The following is a 25,697-nucleotide window of genomic DNA, read 5'->3' as shown; positions in this document are numbered from 1 at the left end:
ACCATGAAACTGGAAGAGCTCATGCATAACATGGCACAACAATAAAAGGTTGGGCATCACCGCAGCGGATTCTTGAATTCAGCCAAGAAGAGAAAGTGCTAAAATCAACACAAAGGGATCCCATTAGATCGTTAGGAGATGAAAGGCTACTTCCAATCACTTTGGTTTATTCAGCTGGATCTCTTTAGGAATAGTGAGCAGTCAGGTGTGGGGGCCTAATTCTCTACTTCTTGTGTTCCTAAGCATGGAATTGAGGCTGTGGCTGTGAAGGTAGGAAAGGAATTTGATGTGTGTGTTTGGAAACACAGTTATAACTATCATGGCCATCAGCTATCAAATTAGTTCATTTCTTTGATATGCACTCAGTTTTGTGATGGCTCCAAAGATCTGTTCCTGTCTTAACAACAAACTCCTCACTTTACATGAAAGCATCAGCAACTTCTGGGAAACAGATTAAATCTAGTTCCAGGCTTCCTCTTGATATGGATAAAAAATGTCTAGGAGAATGGGCTTGACTAATCTCAGCAGGAACGAGACCTCCTGCTGATGAGCTCTTGGTTCAGTGTTTTCACATCTGATCTTGCTGTCTCTAGGTCAAAATAATGCCTGGTGGAATTCTGACAATTACATTAGAGTCAGTTAAAGGAGGAATTTCTCCCATTGCATGTGTGGCTTTCGCATCAACTGAAACCCAGCTTTTAGGAAAGAGGCAAGGCTCTGAAGGCAGCAGCTAGAGAGGAAAACCAAACCCAAACAGAACTCACAAATAAACTCATTGAAAGAAAAAACACCTGATAAAGTGTTCACTGTTTAAAACATCTCGACTTTGGCATCTCTTCCAGCAGTGATAATGTTTGGTTTTATAGAAGAAACAGAGATGCACCAACAATACTGAAGATTTCAAGAACTAATTGCTTAGAGACAGCCAAGGGGAAAGTCACTAGAAAGCGTATTACCTTTGCCTTCTCTTCTAGCAGCAAGTAGGGAAAGCTGAAGTCCACATGAAGGGATATTCTGGCTGAGTTAATGAAGAAAGGGCAGGCTGCTTCCAAAATCCCAAGTTATAGTCACTCATGGAATACCCCTCCCAGTTAATCCCCCAATCACAGCCTCCAAACCTCTCTGGGCTAGGCTGTATTGGACCACATGGTAAGATTCAAGTTAATGTAACTCTGCAGTCAGTCACTCCATTGACTGCTCTGTTACAGTGACAGAGCTATGAAGTGCCAGGCACCCTAGCATCCCATCTGAGTTACTTGTTTCATACAGCAAAGCCCATTTTCAGCTACCACTTAGCTAGGGCATTTCCTGATGCTGCATACTTCTCCCAGATTTACCTTGTTGTTGTTATAATGGGAGCTAATTGGCATTGCCTGAACCCAAGCTCGAGTTCAGATGCTGAAGGTGACGAGGATGGAGCCTGCAGAGGTAGTCTCAGAGGCTGCAGGTCCCCATCCTATGCCTAGGATAGGAGAATTTGTGGAGAGCTGATTTCTTTGTGCCAAGACTCAAGTTTGTGTTGAAATCAGCCTAACATGACCCAATAACTGTAAGAAAGTAGCTTCCCTGACCAGGATGTAAAATCCTTACAGGTGTAAAAGCTATTGCAGCTGCCAAATGTAGCACACTGAACACCTGAAACTGCTTTATGGGTAGGAGGCAACAAGTTACAGTGCACTGTGCCAAGAGCTGTTGGAGGCACAGCTTTATCCCTCTGCTGCTCTGTTACCTATATCTGAGGGGTCTTCATGGAAAAGGCTGTAAAGGAAACATTTTAAACCTAAGGGTGCATTAGGCAAGGGATCGCAGGCACTGTGATTTATGGCTGTGGTAAAGGGCTGGACCTCAGCAAAGTGAAATCCAATTATCAGCTCTGCCGTCTCAGGCAAAATGCTTAAGCCAAACTTTCTCATCAGTGCCTTTAGGTTGGGATGATTTTCAGAGGCACCAAGCCCCTCCCCACCCCATAAGCGCTGTGCAGAGGAACAGACCAACACAAACCAGACTGTATTTGAGTCTACTGTACTTGATATATTTTTTCTATAGTTGGGTTGAAAATGAATAGTTTTACTCCACGTTACCAGGAAAAAGAAACTGTAGGAAGGAGGACAGAGAAGTTAAAAGCCTGGAAAATAAGGGATTCGATTCTCTGCCTGTGTTTTTTCTCCCTCATGTGAATAAGGACCAGGAACATTTCCATACCCACCTCACAAAGGGGCTTGTGAGAGTTAATTCAGCTCCCTGCAGAAAGTGCCTCGAGATCCACAGATGGGACTTGCTGTAGAGGTGATGCATTACTGACTAACGATGTACAATCATATGTGAACAAAACACACTCATATATCGCTCCACGAGTTTTATAACATTAAGCCCTGTGTTGTTTTCCAAATAGATACATTCCAACCTGGAGAGGTTCAAACACATCCCAGAGTTATTTTGTCTTTTTATTTCAGAGGTGAGGAGATGGTTCCAGCAACATCGTTGTCTCTTTTTGTCTACTGAAACCAAAACAGGGATTTATTTAAGAGGGGGAGTGGGAAAAAGGAGGAAAGGTTTTACACAGCATGTGCCAAAGGAGCGTAACTTTCCCCTGGACATGTGTCCTTGGAACAACAGGGGAGACCTTGGAGTTTACGTCTCAGCTGAAAAGATAAATGTGGAAATACACTTCCCCCGCTGCAGTTTCATGTTTGGACTTGGAGAGATCCCTCAGGAGAAATACTACTTCAAGCTTTGCTTCTGCCACTGGAGTCTCCTTTTGCCTACCTCCAGCTCGCAGTGAACTCATAGCAGCTACAAGTGCTCTAACACGGAGTTCTCCATGCAAGCATGGCAGAAAGAGGTTTGTGCTTTTGGGGGCTGGAATTTGGGGAAGTTCTTCCTAAAATAGGGAGTGAGGGAAAAAAAACTGGACCAATTTTGTTTGCCTTCACCATGCCAGTTTGTATGCCATGCTGGTACGAAAATGAAGCATTTGGCTGCCTGAGGAATATGGGGACTTTAGCTTCTTATTGAGTACTTTTGGCAATTGTACCAAAATGTCATGTTTTTACTGGGTTTTGATGACTATTTTTAACGCTTCTATTCATATATTCCAAGAGGAACTGAATGCTGACGTAAAGACAGCAAGCAGAATACCATTAATTCAAAACCAGGGCTTTCCTCCTCCTCCAATTATTTTCAGCATCGTTCAGAAACCACATTATGCCCCAAAACTACACCTGGCTGTTAGGTCACAGGAAAAAAGATCAGAGGGGGTTGAAGGAGAACAGGAATTATGCCAAAGCTGTGCTGTTATTACTGAATCACCTCTGAAACATAGGAGAGAAACAGAGATTTCATGAGGTTTTAGTGCATTTGGGCTCTCAACAATGAGATGCAACACATCTTTCAAATCACCTTACCCTGCCAGGTAGTCTTGAAGTGAAAACACAACTGAACTAAAGGTTTGAAGGCAAATTTTGATCTAAGTGTGCAACGTGCTCCATGAGCCCACCAACCCTCTTCCCAAGGTGGCACTCTCCCCCCATCCAAGCCCCAGGATGAACCCGGCAACTCCATCCTCTTCTCAAGGGAACCAGGTGCTCTAAAAGCAAGGGATACCCTGGGGGAAAGGGGAGAAAGGGGTGGGCAAATGAGACAAACACACTTGAAGTAACTGATTTACAGATTCACCATTTACTGGATTCCTTGTGAATAACCAAGGATATTCTTTGCAAGTTCAGACATGATACAAGCACACATGCACAGGGAAACCAAAGTCCACCAATTGCTTTTTGATCCTTTCTGTTTTTTGTCCTTTCTGGAGAAGCCGGAATCCGGGTGAGTCTCAGACTTTATCCAGAAATGAGTTCATGCATTGAAAGAGGACTCTTCGTGATCCTGAATGTCTGATGCTTCACAGCATTTCTTGCATAATTCATCTTAAAAGTGGAGTTACCAGCAGGGCAGTCAAGTGAGAAGCATATAATGGCCTGTGATCATCAGACACAGCTTCCAGGGAAGGGGAGCCATAGGTTCAGCTTCTTGTAGCAGTAGCCAGAGGGAGCTGTTTGGAGACTTCTCCCGGGAGCTGACTTAGCGTATCCTCCTCTTTGCCATATAGGACACCAAAGGGCACCCCTTCTGTCCCGTCTTCCAAAGGCATACAGCAGCAAACGGCAGCAAGTTTCGGGCAGCGCGTTGGCTGTTTGACCATGGTCTGAGAGTCAGCAGCAAGAAGCAAACTGTGCCGGAGCAAATCGTTCCTTGTGTCTCAGAAGCCCAAGCCATCCTTCAACAGCTGCTGCTGGAGGCTACCCCTTACTTAAAGGATAGCATCATGAGAAGCACGTATTGCACAGCAAAACCTGTGTTCACCCGTTTATGCCTCCCACCCCTTAAAGAACATACAATATATATTCATTGTACCATCAGCCCACTGCTGTAGGTGGAGCTCTGTGAGCACGACACAGTCGACCACGGATACAAAGGCCAGCAAATAAATGATTCTGTAGGTGTCAGACATTTCAGTCTAGGACATTAGAGATTCATTGACTACATTGCAGGAAGAGCTGTTAAATGAACCAATTTCAGTAGTCTTAGCCTTCCACAGTCACTTTGAGTACCATGTATATCAGAGACCCATTTAGCATCTTGAAAAATACCCTTTTCTTTAGCTGATTATAATGTCCCTGCATATCAAATACAGTTGCCAGAGCACTGGGTGAATGACAAAGAAGAGTAAAAATAGCTTACAGAAGTAACATGTTCTTTCATGCTTACATCTGGGGGTACATGAGAGGGTCTCCTGGCATGTCAGTAACCTTATTCACAGCCTGGAAAGTTCCACAGAGGAAGAATGTATACTATTAAGTACAGCAGCCCTGTAAACCAGGAGACATGAATTATTGCTTTGCAAACGATGTGCTGCACTTCCTTGGGCAAATCACTTTTAGGTGCCTTTTCCCCTCATATTCCCTCAATCTACCTTGTATAAATCAGTCTCCATCTCTTCTGAGCAAGGGAAAATCTCCTTCCATGTACTAAGGACACTGGCTGCAGATTCAGGGTGAGCCTGTAAGCTCCACCTTACGTGCATAACAAATAATTACAAAGCCTAGCATCTTACCCCACCGCATTACTTGTCTGGGTAGTCCATGGAGTCAATATGCACCGTAACTGTAACACAGGAGTAAAGCTCAGTTTGGGCCCAGAGTAAAAGCAAGAACCAGTGCTGTATATAGAAGACTGATACACATCCCCTTCCATTATTGAAAGGATGAGCTGCATGCTGGTATTTTACCTAAAGGATAAAGTAACCCTAAATATTATCAAATAAGAAAGCAGTAAATTACAGTTTGTAAATGTATCACATGAGCTTCTGGATACATTTAGATCAAAGGAGCATAATGAGATACTCTGAATAATATTTGATAAGCCTAATTAATGAGATCATGCCCAACAGAGTTTTCCAGTAGTAGCATCAATGCCCTGCAGGTACTTGTCCATGTTCCTCTGCATAGGATGGACAAACTTGCATTGTGCTCATGAACATATACAGTCACTGATTCCAGCTCAAAACCTCATGGATGTAGGGGAAAAAGTGTCTGCACAGCATGATGGTTATAGTCATCCTACTGAAGACCTAAAACAAGACCTCAAATTCCTACTGAAGACCCCAAAAATGGAGCTCTTCCCATCTGTACCACTGGAAAAGAAGAGGATGCTTTGGCCTTAAGATGAGAGCCCACACTAAATCAGAGGTGCCAGACCCCTCCTAGACTCTGCCATGCATTTCTCAATGTTGAGAAAAGCTGGAAACAGGCAATCTAGGTCCCCAATTAACTCTAATAAAGATCTTGGACTCCATCATTCACTCACCAACTCCAAATCAAAATGAGTCAGCCGCATCACAATCAATCCAAGAATGGCTCCTACCTCATAATTTAATCTTTGTAATGGATCACTTATAATAGATGTGGCTTTCCCGAAGCTATGATCTTGTCCTCTATTACTGACTAAGATTAAAACTTCCAGCTACACATACTCCCTTCCTCTGAAGACCTCATCACCTTATGCAGAAAACATTATGTTGAGAAAGAGTGCAATTAAATGTGCAACTATCTGCAACCTTTTGTGCTCCTGTATCAGGTGGTGAGGCAGAAGCAACACTGGAAAATACAGGATCTTTGGGAAATGTAGCATATTATTAGATTTGATGAGATCCATTTCCTTGATGGCTTCTGAAAGATCTTTGTGCTAATTAGCTAAGAATACCACTGAATTATTTAATTATCTCTACTTTTGTGCAATAAAATATGTTGTCATATCACACACTCTATCTTGCTGTTGCTGTTCAGACTTAATGATGCCTTTATAGTTAGCGATTTCCTTTGTTCTCCCTCTGCAAGTGGGTTTTGGTGGTGCTGGGGACGGGGCGGGGGGAAGCAGAGAAGGAAAAATATCAGGTTTAAAATGAGTTCTTATGGGTGGGAAAAATCTTGACATGTGTTTCTCTCTAGCTCCAGTTCCCTCTGAAATAGGCGAAACACGCTGCGATGCCACAGCAGACCCACGTCCTTCTTGCTAATGCAACAAGGAATGCTTTCCAGAGGAAGAGGAAAGAAAGTATGGCTTCAAAAAACTCTAAATCAGCAAGGAATGTTTTTAACAAGGAAGAGGTAAATTATGATAATTACTCTGACTGGTAGGGTCCTTAAGCATTACTAATTAGCATTTATTGCCTGGATTATTGAAACAATGTGTGTGTTCCCAAGAGTGAAGAAGAACTGGGATGCTCTTTCCTTCTGAGCCCTGGGAACGAGCAACAATGCGGTGCAGTTGGCAGAGAGGCTCCTCTTCCAAGCATGGTGAGCACCAGCCTTGTGCAGGGCTGCACAGAGGCACTGGGAAACTCGCACCTTTGGCAAGCGCACGTTGGGAACTGCTTAACTGTAGGGCTGCGTTTCCGCCTCTCAGAGAAGCGACCAAAATCAGAGCAGCACAAAAGGAAAAGCGGCCTTTAAAATAGTCAGAACCATTGGACAATGGTTCAAGCTGCAGATTAACATTTACCTTAAACTCTGCGTACTGCAGCGTCTTCTGTTATTACTGGGGTTATACGCAGACCTATTATGAATTAACATCTCATTGCTTTAAAGTATGGAAGTCTGGCCAAAGAGCCTTCATGACAGACAAAGAGTTAACAAATTCAACAGAAAATACAGAGGTTATGCCATTTCCAGCTAGCATTTTGACTGGGTTAATGTGACTTTGTAAAGAGGCTGCATCAACACAAGCTACATTTTAATATCAAGGACTTATCATGTGAATGAAGTTTTGATTTAGAAATCGACTAGAAATTAATCAATATTCTAATCAGCACTAGCCACTACAGAAGTATTTCAACTGCAATTTGGTATCTGGCCCAATAAATCTTTAAGTGCTTTGGAAATGATTCAGGCAAAAGAGACAGTGCAAGTAGTCTCCATTTTTTGAGCTGCAGTGCTATGCAACTTTAGGTGCTACTAAACCCCACTGGAATAAAAGAGCAACAATGGCAAACTGCAGAATGCCTTGGACCTTTTTTACCTTTTACTGCCACCAAACCCCCTGCCTTTCAACTTGGGAAAGCAAGTTCCAGCTAAGCTACAACGGGGTCAAAGCCACAGAGCTAAATGCCACGGCTGCTGCTCAGACAGAACTCCTGGGTGCCAGAGTTTTGCAGAATTGGGGTTATTTTTTAAAAAGAACGATATTTGAAAAAACACTTTTTGTTTGGTTTTCCCCTTTTCAATCATCTGCAGCACGTATTGCACGGAATGCTCGGGAATACGGCACGGAATGCTTGGGAATGTGTTATATTAAATGCATCTTAGCTACAGTTTTAACTGAAACTAGTCTCAGGCTGGTCATTCTTTTTCATGCTGAATAAGACCTTCAATCCTCACTGAGGCTGACTTGCTTATTCTATTTATTAAGTAAATTAACGCCTCATATTTATTTTCTCTCCCATTTTCCTCTTCAGATAAAAATAAAGGTATTTCTGGCCGCAGCTTCTTTTTATGCCAAGGAAAACGTACAGCTGCAGAGCCTGCTGAAATGAGCACAAACGCTAAGACAAGCAAGCCTCGTCGCTACATGTAATAAAAGCAAAAAAATAAAACCAGAACGCAATATCCCCTTCTTTTGTGTGCCAGGAGGTACAAAACGTTGCAGGGGTAGTTCTGGATTGATTTACGTTCGCTTACAGAGAAATTATTCCAACTGGATATTTATAATGCAATTAAGTTTCAATAACGCTGACATTTCTTCAGATCACACGCACAAATCTGGCAGAGGAGCCCCACTGAACCTGCCTGCCCTGTGCTCTGAGTTCGCGGTAGGCTGGGGAAGCGAGGAGGGGGGGGGAATGCGATATTCCAGTTATTCTTCCCTCCTTTTCTTCTTGCGAGAACCTCGCCTTCCCCGCTAGGAAAGGCGGATGGGGGGGGGGGGGGTTGTGTGCAGTTTGTGCTTTCCCTCCTTATTTTAATCCCTGCCAATTGTTGGGTTTGGTGGGTTCCCCCCCCCCCAATTCGATTCCATTTCATCCGCTCGGCGTGTCCCCAGGCCGCGGCTCCCTCCAGCCGCGCTGTCCCTTTAAGCCGCCAGCCCCCCTAATTGATGTGTCTGGGCGAGTCTAGACTGGCAGTGATTGAACCAGCTCCCAATTATGCTCCTCACTGCGCCGGAGCGGAGCGGGGCGCGGAACGGGCCCTGCCCCCGCCCATTGTTTTGCCGCAGCCCCGCGCACCCCCCCCACCCCCCCCTTTCCTCCGCACCGCTCCGCACCGCACCGCGCAGCGCACAATAGCGGTTCTGCAGGGAGGGAGGGAGGAAAAGAGGTCGGGGGAAGCGGGGGGGGGGGGAAGGCTCCGCGGATGCGGAAGGGGGGTGCGGGCACTGCCGGGGCCGCGCAGGGCTCTGCCTCCGGGAAGGGCAGAGGGAAAAGCATCGCGGGGTGCAGCCAGTCCCTTGCAGACAAAGCGCTCCCCCCGTTCCCTTCCCTTCATGGAGTGCGGGGGGGGGGGGGGGGCCGCGATTAAAAGCAGGGGGAAAAAAAGGGGGGGGGGAGTAGTTTTTGGCTGTCTCCGAGGTGGAGATGCGGCTGGACAAAGGTGGTTGGGTTCTCCCGTACCGTGTTCTGATTTCTCATGCCAGACAGGTAACAGAAAATAAAGGCAATGCAGAATTAAGTTTCTCCCTTCGGAATTAGAGGGCGTGCAGAATAATGTACAAATTCAGAAGTAAAAGGCGTTGCTGGCTTTTTTTTCGTGGAGGTAAAATAGTCAATGAAATTACAGTGTCAATAAAAAAAGCTAAAAACAAAATCAAGCAACCTTTTCCAGTTCAATAACTATTAAACAACGGGAACCATCCAACACATCCTAAGCTCTTAGATCCCCAAACGCTACACCGTTTTTGGTGCATTGTGTCTTAAGTTCAAGCATTTGCATTCAAATATCAAACAGTAATTCAGTGCCGTAACAAGGTACAGTAACTCCATTATAAATTGCCTTTGCAGAACAGAGATAAGAAATACAGTTCCAACCATAATTCATTTTACAGCAATATAAAAATCTAATAAACACAGCAGCAGGAAAACAGTTTGAACATTTCTGATTTGCCATTTACATAGAACGTGGAGTGGAAAAGCAGGAAAGGTTGAAGCTCTAGAGGAGGACTGAAAACTTCAGCATTCACTCAGCGTTTCTTTTCAGCAGTTTCCAACCATTAGTACATGCAACCATTTTATTTCTGCAGTTTATTTTGGACCTGTCGGTCCATAAAATCCAACCCGGCTCCTGCCTTTTTTGTCTTTTATTTCATTTTCCCTTTCCCCCATTTTTCCCCTTTATTTTTTTCGCATGTGTGTGTCCATAGAGCACATTTCTAAGATTAATCGTTCAGTTTTAAACTTGGAAGCACGAGGCATGCTGGGATTTCAGCTGAGGTCAAGCACCAATGTACCGAGCTGTTACTGTTACGCTCTCAGGGTACTCTGTGTTGCTCTCAAGAAGGAGGGGGGGAGAAGCAAAAAAAAAGAGGAGAGAGATGCTCTATGCAGTGGCCTGCAGGCAAGGCAAATCTCTCTCCGTATGAAAACAGAGGCATGTATATTAATATACCTACATATGTAAATAGATATACATATCCAGGGTTTTATTTACCTACATACATATTCATACACACGTATCATTCGTATGTGTAGCTATACACACACCTCAATAGCTGTATTTCCATGCGTCCGTATCGCGTATATCTTATCTACACACGCATATATAATAATCACTATATGTGTACACACATACACCCCCATATCGGTATCAGCTGTAAAATTATCGCTTGACTCTACACACACACACAAAATCTCTGTCATGCAAACGCTAGCTTGAATTTGAGATGAGATTTTTACAGTAAATGGCCACAACCACCGCCCTACCATTAGCCGATCAGCCCTAAGGAGGAGAGATACCCTTCTTTTTTTCCCTTAAAAGGTCTACTAAACACTATTATATGTGTGTGTATAGGTCTATATATACACACACGCGCGCACACACATAGACATATATATAGAGAGGATATACTTATAAAATGAAGATGTCAAAGCACAACTCACAGCTCCCAAGAGCCTAACCCGTGGATTTAAAAGCTAAACATCACAAGTTAGGGTCTCAGGGATTGAGAGGGGCGCAACAAACTATTCCTTGCAAAGAAAAAATATATATAAATTAAAATTAAAATCAAAATAATAATAACCATAATAATAAAAACCCCACAGGGATCCAAAAAAAAAAAATAATCAAAAGATAAAAAGGAGAAAGAGGGAAAGAAGAGCAGGCAAGTTCAATTCCTGGCTCAAGATTACAAAACAGGACACACAGGTGGAAGGAAAGAGCTTCTCTAAGGACCCTCTGTTGAGAGAATGCATTCCATTTTTAATCGTTTATACAAAAAAAATGACAAGGCGCGGCAGGTTCCTTACAGCTTCCAACAAGGTCGCTTGCGACAAATACATGAAAAGCCTCCGCATTGGGATAACGAAGAGGAAGGGAAAGAAAAGGGAAGTTTGGGGCAGTGACGGAATTATTTTCATTGTTTCAACGAAAAGGAATGCAGAAATAAGAGCAGGAATATGCAGGCTCTCCCTGCAGCCGCCTGGCACAAAGCATGCAGCAGCATAAAGGCGCTGCCTCCCCGCCCCCTCCGCCAGCCCCGCGGCCGGCAGGGATGGAGGAAAAAAAAACCCCGAGTTGCAAGAAAATCAGGTAGAAACTCACCATTTGGAAGCGGGGGAAGCTCCGATCTCCAGCGCCGAGAGCAAGGGGGAAAAGCGCGGCGGTGGGGAGGCGGAAGAAGGACCGGGGGGGGGGGGGGTGGGGGGTGTGGGGGGGGTATTGGTAGCGGGAAGCGGCGGCCCCCGGGCGGGCTCAGGGCAGGGGAAGGGGCAGGGGCAGTGCCCGCAGCAGGCTGGGTGCCCGCCGGGTTTTGACACCCGAGCGAGCGCGGTGGAGCGAGCGAGTGCGAGCGTGCGGTGTGCGCAAGCCGGGGGAGGGAGGCGAGGGTGGGTGTGTGCAGCTGGGCAAGCCGCTTGCATTTTTAAAACATCTTCTTTCTTTTTTTTTTTTTTCCTTTTTTTTTTCCTTTTTTTTTTTTAAGGGAATATATCAAGGAAAAAAAAAAAGGGGGGGGGGGGGAAGGAAAAGGACCCAAATTCCTCCGCAGCCCCTTCGCCTCCTCCCTCCGCGCTCCCACCAATGCTGCTGCTGCTGTTATTATTATTATGATGATGATGATGATGATGAAGAGACGTGGGGGGGGGGGGAGGTGTTGGAGCCCTGGCCCGCTCCTGCTCCGGTAGCAGCGGGGGGCAGCCCGGAGCCGGTGGCGGAGCGCGGTCACCAGCTCCTGGCAGCCGCTGCCGGGCCGGGGCTGCCGAGGAAAACCTGGAGGAAAAACCCGCTTCCCCGGGAGAGGAGGGTCCCCGAGCACCGTGCACACACACACACACACGTACACACACACACACAAAAGGGACTCCATCCTGCACCGGCTCCTCTCCAAAGCACCTTGTGCAACCCCAGCCAATGGAAATTTACGCCGGCCATAACCGAGAGCAGGATTTCGTCCCCAGCTTGCCACCTCCTTCTCCGCTCTTCTCTCCCCTTCCCTCCCTCCCTCCCTTTTCCTCCCTCTTTCCACCACCCCCCCCCCCCCCTTACCCCCCGCCCAAATAAATAATACGGATCCGCACCCTCCACCCATCTCTGGAACCGCTTTAGGCCCAGCGGCACCCGCAGGGTGAAGCCGAAACGTTCCGGAGGGCCCGAGTTGAAAAATGCAAAATATCCGCCGCTCCTCGTCCGGCGCTGCCAAAGCAGGTCCCGCTCCCGGCCCCGTCCCGTGTCCCCCCCCCATTCCCGGCCCCGCACCCGACGCTCCCCGCCACCGCACGGCCGGGGGAGCAGCGGTAACAGGCACCATTACGGAACCATCATCATCATCATCACTCACTCCGTCCTTTTCTCACCTCGGGAGTCTGAGCCCATTCACCAAAGTCCTTCCTCGTCCAGGAGCTCAAATCTTTTCCTTTTTTTTTTTTTCCCTTTTATTTTTTTTTGCCCCCTTCTCTTTCCTCCTTGTGGATCAGCCAGTCCCGACATCATTAAACTATAGTCCTCCTCCTCCTCTTCCTCCTCCTTCCTTCTCCCCCTCGCTGTCTCCCCCCTCTTTTCTTCCTATTTTTTTATTTCAAAAAGGGGGAGCTGGGGGGGGGGGTGTAGACATAGCTGCATGAAGTGGCTGCCTTTTCGAAAGCACATTTAATCTTTACTGGCTCCCCTAGGCTTCGATGAAGTAGAAGGGAAAGGAGAGGAAAGGGGGGAAAGAAAAAATACAGGCAAGGGAGGCTGTTGAGGGACAGCAAGCATCAGGCTCAAATCAACGACCAGATGAAAATGTACTAGACCACACTGCCCCCTCTCTTCCTCTCGCTCTGTCTCCGTCTCTCTCACACACTCTCACTCCTGGAAAGCTTCAGTGTCTGGTTACAGACTCTTTTGGATCCTTCCCCCCCCCCTCCCCACCCTCGCCCTTTGCCAACTATCCTAGAGATTCCTTGCATGCCTACTTAAATCTTTAACAGAATAAGGACTCGGCTCCCCCCGCCGCCGCCGCCAGCCTCTCTCTCACACACACACACACATATACACACACATACACACACACATACACACACATATACACACACACACCAGCCCCAGCCTCCCCTCCCCAATAATCTCTTAAGCTCCAGGGAGAAACCCGTCGCCGCGGCCGCATCCCGGTTCCCGTCCTTGCGGCCCCGGGATCTTCCCGGGCAGCCGGGCACCCGCTCCCGCCTTCCTAAAGACGTCCGGGAGGGGAGGAGATGGAAGGAGGGGGAAGTGTTGGGGCTGCAGCCCTTCGCCTGGCATCCCTCTGGCTGGATCTGGGCTTTAAAACAATAAAATCCACCGCTGCTATAGCTCGGTTCCCCCCCATCCCTGTATTCCCCCCCCCCGCCACACTGCAGCCCGCAGCCGCCCGTGGAAATCGCACGCCCCACGTCTGCATTGAAGCAGGCAGACTGCCTGGCTCATGCCCGTGATGACTTTAGAGCTGACAACCTCCTCTCCTCGACCCCCACACCCCCCCCTTTCCTACACACACACCCACCCCTCTGCTCAATGGCAGCACTGCTGCCTCTCACACCAGACTATATTTGCAATATGTGCTAATTTACCAGCTATATGCCCTTGGATTTTAAAATGAACTCATCAGTCAATGTTTCTAGTACCGATGCTCCCTCTCTCCCTCACACACACCCTCCACTGCAGACATGTTACTCATTCTCCAAGCATTTCCTCTCCGAATGTCCGTCAGACGCATATACACTTCATTGATCAAACCAAATCCCTTGATAACAATAAATAATAATACAGACAGTTAACATCAGCGGGGAGCAGAGCGGGGGGGGGGGGAAGAGACACAAAGATGACGACTAAATCTGCATTGTGCTTTATGAGGCTGATCCCTGCGTTTTCCAGAGATGCGCTACACAATGCGGAGAGCAGGTATGGCCCCTAAAGACCCAGCACCCACCTCGCCATGCGGGGCCTTACCTGAGACCCATTCTTGCCCCCTCAGTGGGGTTGGTGATGCCTAATACCTGACTCCACACAGGTTTCAAAAGGTGCTTGTGGGAACAGAAGGTGGTACTCGCTGCAGGGAGGAAGCACCTAGCGCAAAATACAGACATAAATAAAGAAGGCAGTTTCTTTGTTATGCTGGGCACTGCAAAGATGCTTAGGGCTTAAAGGTATCCTTGTATCCACATACCCTGATGGGTGCATAGTGGGATTTGCAGAAACACCTCAGCTCCCACTGAAATGTTTCCTTTGTATTGAAGGCAGAGAGCACCTATGCAAGAAAGCAGGTTAGGAAGACAGTCTATTAAATATCCCTCTGTTACACGTGCCTGGTATTTCAAGGGCTTTAGGGCTTTATTCCCTGGGTTTGGGGGCTAAAACGGGGAGGCAGGAGCAGCTGCCTCTTGGGATTCTGGCTAGTTAGGCATCTTGTGTGGGTCTGGCAAAGAGAAAGGGACTGCAGCCGAAGTGTTCGGGAAGTTGGGGAGGGTGGGGCTATCTAGCAAGCTTTGACTCACTGGGGTAACTCCCTGAACACAGGAATTAAATTATTACTCAAAGCAAGCTACATTTTATGAGCAGCAGCCTTAGGATGGAGTCCTGCATGCACATGGAGTATGGAACAGCTGAAATGTATGGAAACACATATACAAGGCAGTCAAATTACTGGGTGCAGTGCAGAAGTCCCTGGGTGATGGAAGAGGTGGGATTATGCGGTGAAGTCAGTCCATGGATACAAATTTTCTGATTTATACCGACATAATCCTGACTGACATCAACCCAGATAGGGGAAGAGTCAAACCCTGTGTAGTGAAGGATCTAATCTTTGGGAAAAGTAGACTGGATTAGGGACCCTGTATCTGCCAAGCATCCTTTCACTCCCTCACCATCATCACAGCAGCATGCAAGATTTTGCCATTGCACAGACCAATGTATCTCTGTTGTCTTTTTTTGCCTTCCCTTCTCTTCCTTCCCAAAAATGTCCGAATTTCATTTTTTTGATAAAGTTTTGTTGCAAACAGATGATTTCTTTACACAATTCCACCAAGTCTGTGGAGGATACTTATTTCAAGCAGTTAACACCTGACCCCAATTTTTGTGGGTAATTAGTGAGCTAGATAACCACACAAAGTGGGTAATTATGTAGTACCCAAGGGTACTGTACAAGAGGGTAGAGGCTTGTGATGTTAACAAAAGCACAACTCTAATTATTGTATCTATACTGGTGATGTTTTAAGAATAGTTACTCCATCTAATGATCCATGATAAATCAGTAAACTACTTTGCTTCCCGTAGCATACATGCATGGGATAACCAAGGGCAGGACGTGAGGGCAAAGCAAATTGAAGCCCCAACTCTGGAATATGCACAAGAGAAGTGAGAGGCATCCCCTTGGAGAAGGCAGTAAGACTGGAACTGTCTGCTCTGCAAGAGCAGAGCCTAAGAGCCATCACTAAATGCTAACAGGTTGGTTGAGACGACTTGAAAAGCCATGTAGGAAGAAGCTTGTAGAGTGTGCCTCAGGGTCTACTTCTTGCTTAGGTAATGTGGCTGGGCTGATGGATCTTTATATACAACAATAACCCTAATCATGTTTTAACCGAGTTCAGTCTTGCTCATTGAAAATCGCTTTGAAAGCTGTACAAATGAGGCGGTTCGTGCTTGTGGAGGGCCAGGGCTGAAATGCAAGCAAGTAGTGCTGGGGGGGGGGGGGGGAAATGAATGAATTTCTGTTATCTGCCATCTCCAATATTTACGTTGCAAGCCCCACATTTCTCCCATGGAAAATGTTACATCCTCAGTAGATTTCTCCCCCCTCCAAATTTAAGAAGGAAGAGATGGGAATTACTTTGAAATAGAAAATAAATGAGAGAGATTCAACTACTAAAAAACCAGTTTTGGTCATGGGAACCATGTGAAAAGCATTAGGCTGGAAACAGATCCATAATCTTAAACACAGCGGTCACTATCCACTGACCAGCATGTGCAGCATTACACACACACTTTAAGGACATCGTCAAACCAAGACATTACACCCAGCGGAAAAGCACTTTCCTTTTTTAATTGCTTTTATGAATCATCACTAACATCCGGACACTTCATTTACTAGAGTCCAGTAACCTTGTTGTTCAAAGACTCAAATTCCAAACCTAAGGGCCTCCAGGGTGGCATGAAAAAAATAGAGGTGTCATCCTCTTTTGATCACAGCCATGTATTTTAACTCAGCTTGCTGCTTTGGGATCGTTCGTGCCAGGCACGGCAGAAGGAAACACCAATGGCAGCATGGCGAGGCACTGTCACCACCAGGAATCTAATCTCAGCAGAGAAAGTTTGAGGGGTTTCCGCAACTCCTCCTATTTCTCTTTTGTTCCGGTTTTTGTCTTTTGGACTGAAATAAGCACAACTGAAAGAGGCCTGGAAATTGTTCTCATAGCTAAAAAAGGGGCCAAGTCTCTGCAGTCCTTTTAGTCCTAAGCATGCCTGTTCATATTACCGGTGTGGAGAGATTAAGAAGGAATAATAACACCACCCGAATTGGGGATCAGTCCAGAGCAGCTGTGAGGTACCCACTTGTCTACTCTGAACTGCACCAGAAGACTGAAGCTGTTTAACAATCCAGTAAGTTGTCATGTTTGGCTGCTACCATGCCAAGGTGAGCATAAATAAACTGGAAACCCCTTCACCAACCTTATCAGGGACCTGTTTTGCAGGAAAGGTTCTTGCAAAAATGGAGTGAGAGGAAGTTTTCGGGGTGAAGCTGGAAAACAGAAAGGAAGAGTGAATTTAATCAGAGGGAGAGGTTGGAAGGAAGAGGAGACCTTGGTAGGTGCACAGTTACAGCAGAAAGCAGAGTAAAGACACACTGCTTTTACTGACACCAGCTGGAATTAGCAGTTCAAAGAAGAAGACACATAGGTGAAGGGATCCTCAGCCAGAGAGGATGCTTTAGGGACTTAAGTATTGACTATAAAACCTTAAGGCCTTTTTGAGACAAGTCAGTATCAAAACAAACTATACAGATGGGGTCACACTTAAACAGGGGTAGTTTAAGTTAGATATAAGGCAGAAGTTCCTTACTGTGAAGGTGATGATGCAACTGGAATGGGTTGCCCAAGGAGTGGGCAATGCTCCATCTCTGGCAGTGTTCAAGGCCAGGCTGGATGGAGCCTTGGGTGGCATGGTTTAGTGCGAGGTGACCCTGCCCACGGCAGGAGGGTTGGAACTGGATGATCTTAAGGTCCTTTCCAACCCTAACTATTCTATGATTCTATGATTCTGCCTTGCTTCCCCGTAATACTCAACCATCATGACAATGCTTACCGTGTCCTTGGAGTGTTTGGAGGTCCTCAGAAGCAAGCTGCTATGTCCATATTACTTTTGTTATCCACATCTGCTACCCTGTTAGTTAACAGAGAGGATGGAGTGTGGTTGAAGGTCACGTAAATTCCCTTTCATCACCAGCAATTCCTTTTAACCTGCCTCACCCACCAACTTTCACCTCCCAAGCCAACAGGGCATACGTTAGCAAATTACCTCACCCATGCACTACCCTGACAGCACCACAGCTTAAAAAGTGGCTGTTGTGTTTTCTCTCCATCCCCCGGTTCTGTTAATGGGTTCCTCAGAGATCTTTGAGCTCCAACTATATCAATCCCTGGATAATGATGAACACTTCGAATAGTAAGGTGAGAAAGCCATAAACCAATTCAATCCCAAGGTGGGTAAAGGCAGCAAAAAGCGAACTGAGGCAGGGCTGTTCACCTCCTGGTGAGCAGGGCCTGGTGGAAAGCCCTGGAATACTGCACCATTCCGTGCCCTTACTGACAACCGAGTTTAGGGAAATGGGAAGAGTTTGACAAAAGGTCAGCTGATGTAACAGAGGGATTTGAAAAGAAAGGTTACAGAAATGAATTCATCCCATATCAAAGAAAGAATATGAGAAGTGGGAACGCAGTACCGAGAGTTATGTGTGCTTTGCCTATGGGAAGTTAACAATCTGTCCTTATCCATGAGCTCTCCTATACAAACCGGCTTTAACTGAACTCAGAAACTCAAGGTGAAACTCGAAGTTATGTGGGTGAAGTCATGCAAAAAAAAGTATTACATTTACTCTTGCATGATTTTCCATTTCCATATCACATAAAGCACCTGAAAACCCTCATATTTCACGTGGGTTTGGGTTCACCAGAAGTTTCAAATATCAATTCACTTAAAACATAAGTACAGCTCCAAGAACCTCACTAAAATTTCAGATAAATCTAACCTGGTTTTAGCTTGTGACATAATTTCTTAAGATCTGAGGCTTCATACTGACAAACTTTGAAGCATTTCACTTACTTGGAGCTATATTAATACGCTAACCTACAAGGTTGCTACAAAAACTTTCTGGCTGGTCAACATTTAATGCTTTCTTTAAATGGACTTGAAATTTCAATAGAATCATTGTATGAAAAAAGATGGTGTGTCTCAATCAAGGGGTTTTTTCTTATTCTGAAAAAGCCAATATAAATAATACGTGTTGAGGCTGTTCAATTAGAATCTAAACTGCTGAACCTGGACTCCAAACATGCATAAAGTATAGGGATATTTGGGAACCTGGCCTGGCAGGAAAAGTAGAAATTTAAATTAAAACTAGAAATCCATGCAACTAAGAGCTAGAATGAATTCTGTTCCAATAGGAAAGAAGTGGTGGGGTCACTGTGTAAAACAGAGATTGTAATTCAGAGACTGGAGAGCTGCTGCCTGCAGTCTGCAGGTCCGTGCTCATCTCCTTCATGAGTTCACTGTGGACCCTTATTCCTGCACTCTATTTCCAGTTCTTTTCTGCATAAAACAGGTAACAGAACTATTGCACTCAAGAAAGGAATTGTGAATCTGAGTATTAATTAATGTTGGTAAAGAGCCTTGAGAGCCTACAGGGACCTGAAGAACCTCAAAGAACAGTCATCCCCTCGACCTCCTGTTACTCTTTAGCCCTTTTCACCAGCACTGACTCTATTTAAAGAGAGGGCAGAATTATTCAAAAGATAAAGGCATGTTTTGGGGTTTCAGGTTTTCTGATTCTCCAGCCTGCAGTTGGCACAATTATAAATCAACAAACAGCACATGAGGGCATCTCTCTCTCTCAAGAAGAAGATACTTGTTTCAGCCACTGCTGGAGAACTAAACCAAAAGGTAGGACATCAAAATGTTTTCTATAGCTAGTTGGTGGGCCCAAACCACCTATCCCTGCACAGGGACAGGCAGGAGCTGGTGCAGAGCCAGCCGGAGGAATCCCAAATCAGCGGTGATGACAGTGGTGAGAACCCAGAAGACCTGTCCCTATTCCCAGTCCTGCTGCTAGACATGCTAAGTGGCTTGGGCAATTCTCTCCATCTCTTTGTGTTTCCCCTTCTGTCTGCCTTATCTGTTTAGACTGCAAGCTCCTGCGGACAGGGAGTCTCTTCTCAGAGGGTGTCTACAGGATGCCAAGCCATTTAGGTGTTGCTGTCAAAGAAATACCAGGCTTAGGCACTTTAACAACACGGGTGAAGCCTGAATGCACGTCTAGTCACCCTTCCCTCTTGTGAAAGCAGACACAGAGGTCTTAGTATACAGTAACTTGTTTTCAGTTGCTCCACTGGTGATGAGGGTGTATTAGAAATTAGAAAGCCACGTATCAGGAGGCATGTGACAGACAGAATGAATGTCAGAGTGCGGGGAAGACACGGCAACCTCTGAGGACTTACGTTTGACCCATCCCACACCGCGCAGCCTCTGCGTGCCAGAAATAGCAGCGGGACGCAAGCGCAGCAGCCAGTCTCCCCACTCCTGGTGCCAGTCCATACTGCTGCATCATTAACGTTGCACTGCAGGCTCTAGCACACACTAAACTTAGATTTAGTTCGGTTTATAATGCAATAAGACCTTTTGATGAGCTACAAAATGAAGAAAACAAACAGAACGATCTGAATATCAGAATATTTCACTTATAACAAACGACATCAATTAGGACTTTTAAAGTGTAATAACATTTTCAAGTTGATTTTGTGTAAAAGGAGTATTAGACTGTAAATATCGTCAGCTTTAACTCTGCACAGCTAATGAATGCGTATGTCAGCATGGAAGTTGTCCATATGAAACATGACTTCACAGAGATACACAGAATGCTCACTTGCAATTCCAGTATGACATGCGACATGACTGCCTGTGCACAATTCAGATAGGATTAGTTCCTCTGTCTTTATGAGGAACAAGGACCTCTATTTTAGATACAGTGAATAAGCACAAAGACTTAGCCAAGACCTCATAGGAAGTCTGTTAACAGAACTTCAGGATTTGCACCAATGGCTTAATAAAAGATACAGTAATTGTTCCACTGTAACGGCGGAGGCTGTGCACAGTCCTCACCCCATTAATAATAAAACAACACAGGCCCCAGGAACTGAATTCAAACAAGAATCCCTTGCAGTGAAGACAACTTTATAATTACAAAGGTAATTCACCTGGTGTCTCGGTGAAATCTGGACTCACATATCCCCGGAACAACTCACAGTAAACACCTATTCCATAGGTGCCTGTGGCCACAGAGAACCGTGATTCTGACCCTGGTGCACAGAGAAACACCTCCCGAATGAGCCTATACCTGAGATAATTCAGTAGCAGCACTTAATTCTTACAATTAAGACCCGCAGAGGCAGACTCCTGCTTCATGCCAGAATGGACTGTCCGCATGGAAGCAACTGCAGCGGCAGGTCCCAGGTTATTACTTGATCGCTTTCCTGCTTAATTACTATTTTTAATTACTTGCATGGCAACAACACAAAGTCAATCTAGGAACGGAAATCCATTCTTTGAACAACTTCTGCCTTTTTTCTCAGATGCAAACTATTGCTATATAAGCCATTCCTGATTAATATGGGGCCCTCATGGGAAAGCCACTGCCTGTCTACTGATTTCATTTCCTATTTCTTCTCTTCTTCAGCTGACAATTCAAGTGCCTAAAAAGTAAGATCTTGATTTGATCGTTACAAGATGACAGTGTTTTTTCCTGTGCTGTTTTCCTTCAGGAAGATATATCAGCACTACATTTGCTCCTCCGTGTGGTGGGATTTCTTAAATAAAAACGTATGTTATATATATGTATGGACTTGGAACCAGAGCTGCTTTAGCCTATTAACTATCCGCATTTGCTTCAGACTTGGCCAGCCACCTAAAAAACCTGCCAAGACCTTTCTGGCAGCCTTTTCCCAACAGTTCCAGGAAAACATGGACTATTCAAAGAATTTTAGGGCCTCCCAGCTTCATTTGTCACCACTCCTCTTGCCCACTTAAAACTAAATCACAAGCAAATTGCTCCAATGCCCTATTAAAGATTTAAAAATGGCCTTCTCCACAGTAGGGTATCTGAGGACAAATCTGTGTTAATATATAATGCGAAGCCTGCCTTAATCTGTAATGCAATGTGGCGTGAGGCAGACCAAGGGCTTCACAACAAGTAAGGGAGCTGCTTTACAAACCTTGAACTTCCCAAGTGGAGGTTTTAAACCTCCCTCTGCTATCCAGGCAAAGGAGAGATCCATTTTATCCTCATCATTAGCAAATGACTGTTGAGGTGGCAGCCTGTGTCATACAAGAAGCAAACAAAAACATGAAGAGCTGTATCAGAATTCACTGCCTCTATGAGTCTCAAGGCACTGTTTGAGCAATGCTGTTACAGATAGGCTTGAATCCCAGTGCCTGGAGCTTGTCTGGAAGCTAACTTACAGATTCCAAGATGACCAAATGACATGATTCTCTGAGAATCGGCAATTAAAAAATGCCCCTCTACTGGAATATAAGCAGAGCATTGTAGAACCCCTTTCACTAGTGATTCCACCAGCAGAGTATGGATATCCTCCTCTTCTACTGAAGAAGGGGGAGATGACAGTTCTTTAGTCATAGAATCATAGCCACAGAGTCCCAAGTAGTCACTTTAGGCAGTGCAGCCACCTGCAGAAGGACACTTGTGGATTTATTACAGCACTAAAGTTACAGACTGCAGACCAGTGACTTCCATCCTAGAACCCTACGTGATTCATGACATGATTCAGCAGTCTAGCTACATCATTGCTGACATACTAAGTAGTGGACACTGATTTTAGTTTTTCCACTAAGACCCACGCTGTTTAACTTCTCATTCAAGAACTATTCTCACATACAAATGAAGGGAAACACGTGACCGAAATATCTTAGGGCTCTTATAAAAGAAGTTCCCCTTTCACATTTCAAAAGCTTGTGGAAGGGCAATTTCCAAAACCAACTCAAACCACAAGATGTGTAGCAGAGAGCAATCGAGTCTCGCCTTCTTCCTTTCCCATTTCCTTCCTGCTTTTCCTTCTCTTCCTCTTTTTTTGTAAATCCTGCCCTTCAAATCTAACAACCTCATTTATGAAAGGAAGTAGAAAGCCAAGGGGAAGCTGTGGCATCTGACAGACTGCAAACAGCGCTACTGCAAACCGCCCTCATGCCACAACTGCTGTTCCTCATCAGAAGAGATGAGAGGCCACTTCAAACACAAGAAAAACAAACTTGAAAATAAACCCACATCAGTGGCATTAATCTGGGCATGGTTTTGACCTGCTATTTACAATTCTTTAAACTTCAAGCTAAGGAATAAGAGGGGTCTGCCTACGCTCTTCAGGGGATTGACTGTAGTGACACCAAAACCAGCACCAACCTGAGCTGCTGCAACCACAGATCTCCGGTCAGTACCCATGTGGATGTTGCTAGTGCAGCACCATACCTAAGCTCATCACATCCCAGAGCAGCCACTGATAGCTAGAGCATCATGCATGACATGCTCTTGCATGGTGGAGACCAGCTCCACATTCATACTGAAAATTCAAACAGACAGTGCTCATATGAATTCCACATCAGCATTGCGCAGGGATTTATCCATATGCGTTTATATTAGGATCAAGCTCTAAAATGTTCATAAATGCTTCCAATCATGGCTTGAGCTTTGTATGTACTGGATCTAGGAACAACAGGCAGCAAGGTCTAGATGCCTATCAAGAATTCAGTGAGGAGTAAACAAAAGGGGAAAAAAATATCTGTCTTTACCAGCCATTTGCCTGACTGGTGATGGCTTTTTTGGACATTGACAGTTGCATGTGTAAAAAATGGCCCATTCACAAAACAATACTCTTACACTACAATTGTTAGACATGACATTTACATGTCACTGTTAATTATAAATTACTCGATCCTGACATTTCCTTAATACATTATGAAAGCCCTAATGAAACCCTACGAGCTGTGTGTCACACCTGTAACAAAGAGAAGCTTAGAGAAATCACAGCCTTGTCATCAGACCTTGGCAACGGGTGTGAGGAAAAATGGCAGCACATGTGAAGCAGACCCAGGAGGGGCAAGGGAAAACCCTGCACCAACAAATATGCTTCTCTGGGGCAGGAGTTTGGCTACCTAAATGTGGGAACCTACAACAATGTAGACAGAAAACAGAAATCAAGGACTCTATAGTGGCTGTAGCTATACTGCTCTTGAACAGTACCTCTGGATGGGGTCTTGAGTGTGGTGGGCTTGCACATTAGAAGGGGCTGGTAGGAGGCAGAGAATGGCTCCAGCCACTGGTGCAGCCCCTGCCTGCGGGATGACAGCTCTTTCCCCATAAGTAAGTGGCTTCAGCCTTAGGAGCAGCAGCAGCTTCTTCCCATCTTTGAAGGAAGTTATTGCCTGGAGTATATCTAGCCAGTGGTATTTCATTTGCAGTAGACCTCACAGTCGTGGATGACCTAACTGGGCAGGAAGCTGTCTTCTACAAGTTCGAGAAGGAAGCAGGGAGAGGTGCTGGTAAAGAGAAGTCTCTGCATGTAACATGGAATGCAGCAATTCAATTTCTTTCCATATCTGCCCCAGAAACCTGATTCTTATTTAACCAAGAAACAGGGCCATGACATTGCGCAAAGAGGCTAATTTCACCCTATTGCATGTAAAAAAATGATTTGCTCAGGGAGAATACATTTTATATTTTGAATATATAAATCTAAGCATATGCAACTGGGACCGCCTGGAGCATCGGCAGAGTCAGGGCAAGTAGAAGTCTTGTCTTGTTGAAAGGAAGAAAGAAAGGGGGTGGGTGTTCCCAAATAAAGCTTTTTGGATCTTCCTCTGCTATGGGAAATTTCCAGATGTCAGATTTCCTTTCTGCTCCTGTTTAGACTGAAACCTTTCCTCACAAGGTTAAAGCCAACACCACTCCTATGCGAGTTTGTCTCTGGCTGAAATCTGACTGGATAGAGAACCTATCTCCAAAACTCATGCTGGAAATGCTGAACTTCACCTGGTTTCCTGTCTAATCCACCAAGCTATGAGAAGGGAAAAGTAAGAACGAGAAGGGAAAAGTTAGTCAAAGATGTGTGTTCACATCTCTGCTCTGCCCTCAGACTACTCATTTTCAATACAAGAGTTCCAGATATTACGCTGGTCTCTACCAGCTAATTCTTTCATTTTCCAGTTGTGGTCTGCGTTGTAATTGATATCTACATCTAATTAAAGGACATCTGTTTTCCTGTATAGGTTATACTTTTTGACTCTTAACACACACACACACACACACAAAAGAACTTCCTTCTTCAGTAATTTACCATTTCCAAAGGAGAGAGTAGCAGCATTTCTGAGGTCTGGGCTTTCAATCTGTAATGAAATTGTCTTATTTTTAACTGTCTGAGCATTTTTCAAGCAGAAGCCTGTTAGAATTCATATTAATTTGTGCAGTACCCTATCATCATCATAATTTAGCTCACAAGGTTGCTGTGCTTGGAATTCCAGTTATGACATGAATTCTATACATTTTATACAAATTTATAAATGGCATCAATAGAACACTTAGGGCCTTATTCATTAAACAATGAGTCATTCTGGCATTACATTCTATTTCGTCCCAGTTCTTACAAAACTTTCATGTACAAATTTGACTGTACTTACTGCATCTGATTTAGCAGCAGAAGTGTTGCAGCATAGTTTCAACTGGGTGTGGAAATAGATGGAAGCCATTGTTTAAGGGGGGGGGGAAATCCCTGTAATGGTGAAAGTCTCTGAGTTCCAGTCTCCTTTCCAAAGGAACAGCATTCAGGTCCCAGGAACAGCCCTTGCCTCATAGCCAGGTGAAAACACAGAAGTGAAAGATAATTTGCAGTCCTGCAAGCATTTTCCTGCTGCCCAGCAAACCTGAATACAAGACTTTGCTAGTTATTCTTGACAGAGAATTACAGTGGTACGCTAAAAGAGGCTTAAAGGCTTCCCTTAGTATGCAGTTTCTGATTGTGGCACCAGGTAACTAATGATGGTGCAGCACCACAACATGAATCTTTCTCTTCCTAGAGCTTCCAGATGGACTGGTCATATTTTGGATGTGTGCACGTTTTAAATGAAAACTGAGTTGAAACTGAAAAGATTAAGCCAAAACTAAGACCTTTCACCTATTTTTCAGGAATGCATCTGTATTACAAACAGTGGCTAACA

General features: G+C 45.1%; 1 long non-coding RNA gene across 4 annotated transcripts in view; it reads right to left on the bottom strand.

The window, feature by feature from the left end:
• Positions 1-14,049: 14,049 nt before the first annotated feature.
• Positions 14,050-25,697, bottom strand: part of LOC134158662 (uncharacterized) — a 76,031-nt gene continuing 64,383 nt past the window's right edge. For all 4 annotated transcript variants that reach the window (XR_009962844.1, XR_009962845.1, XR_009962846.1 and 1 more), the window contains 3 exons: positions 19,922-20,110; positions 17,514-17,591; positions 14,050-14,463 (listed from right to left, as the gene is read on the bottom strand). This is a non-coding gene — a long non-coding RNA (uncharacterized LOC134158662). The remainder of the gene's footprint in view (positions 14,464-17,513; positions 17,592-19,921; positions 20,111-25,697) is intronic.

Source organism: Pezoporus occidentalis, unplaced genomic scaffold (assembly GCF_034315485.1).
Source record: "Pezoporus occidentalis ecotype Australia unplaced genomic scaffold, CSIRO_AGI_Poc_V1 ctg130, whole genome shotgun sequence".
Classification (NCBI taxonomy): domain Eukaryota; kingdom Metazoa; phylum Chordata; class Aves; order Psittaciformes; family Psittacidae; genus Pezoporus; species Pezoporus occidentalis.
Note: the sequence above shows the minus strand (reverse complement) of the source record. Positions and strands in the feature narration are given on the sequence as shown.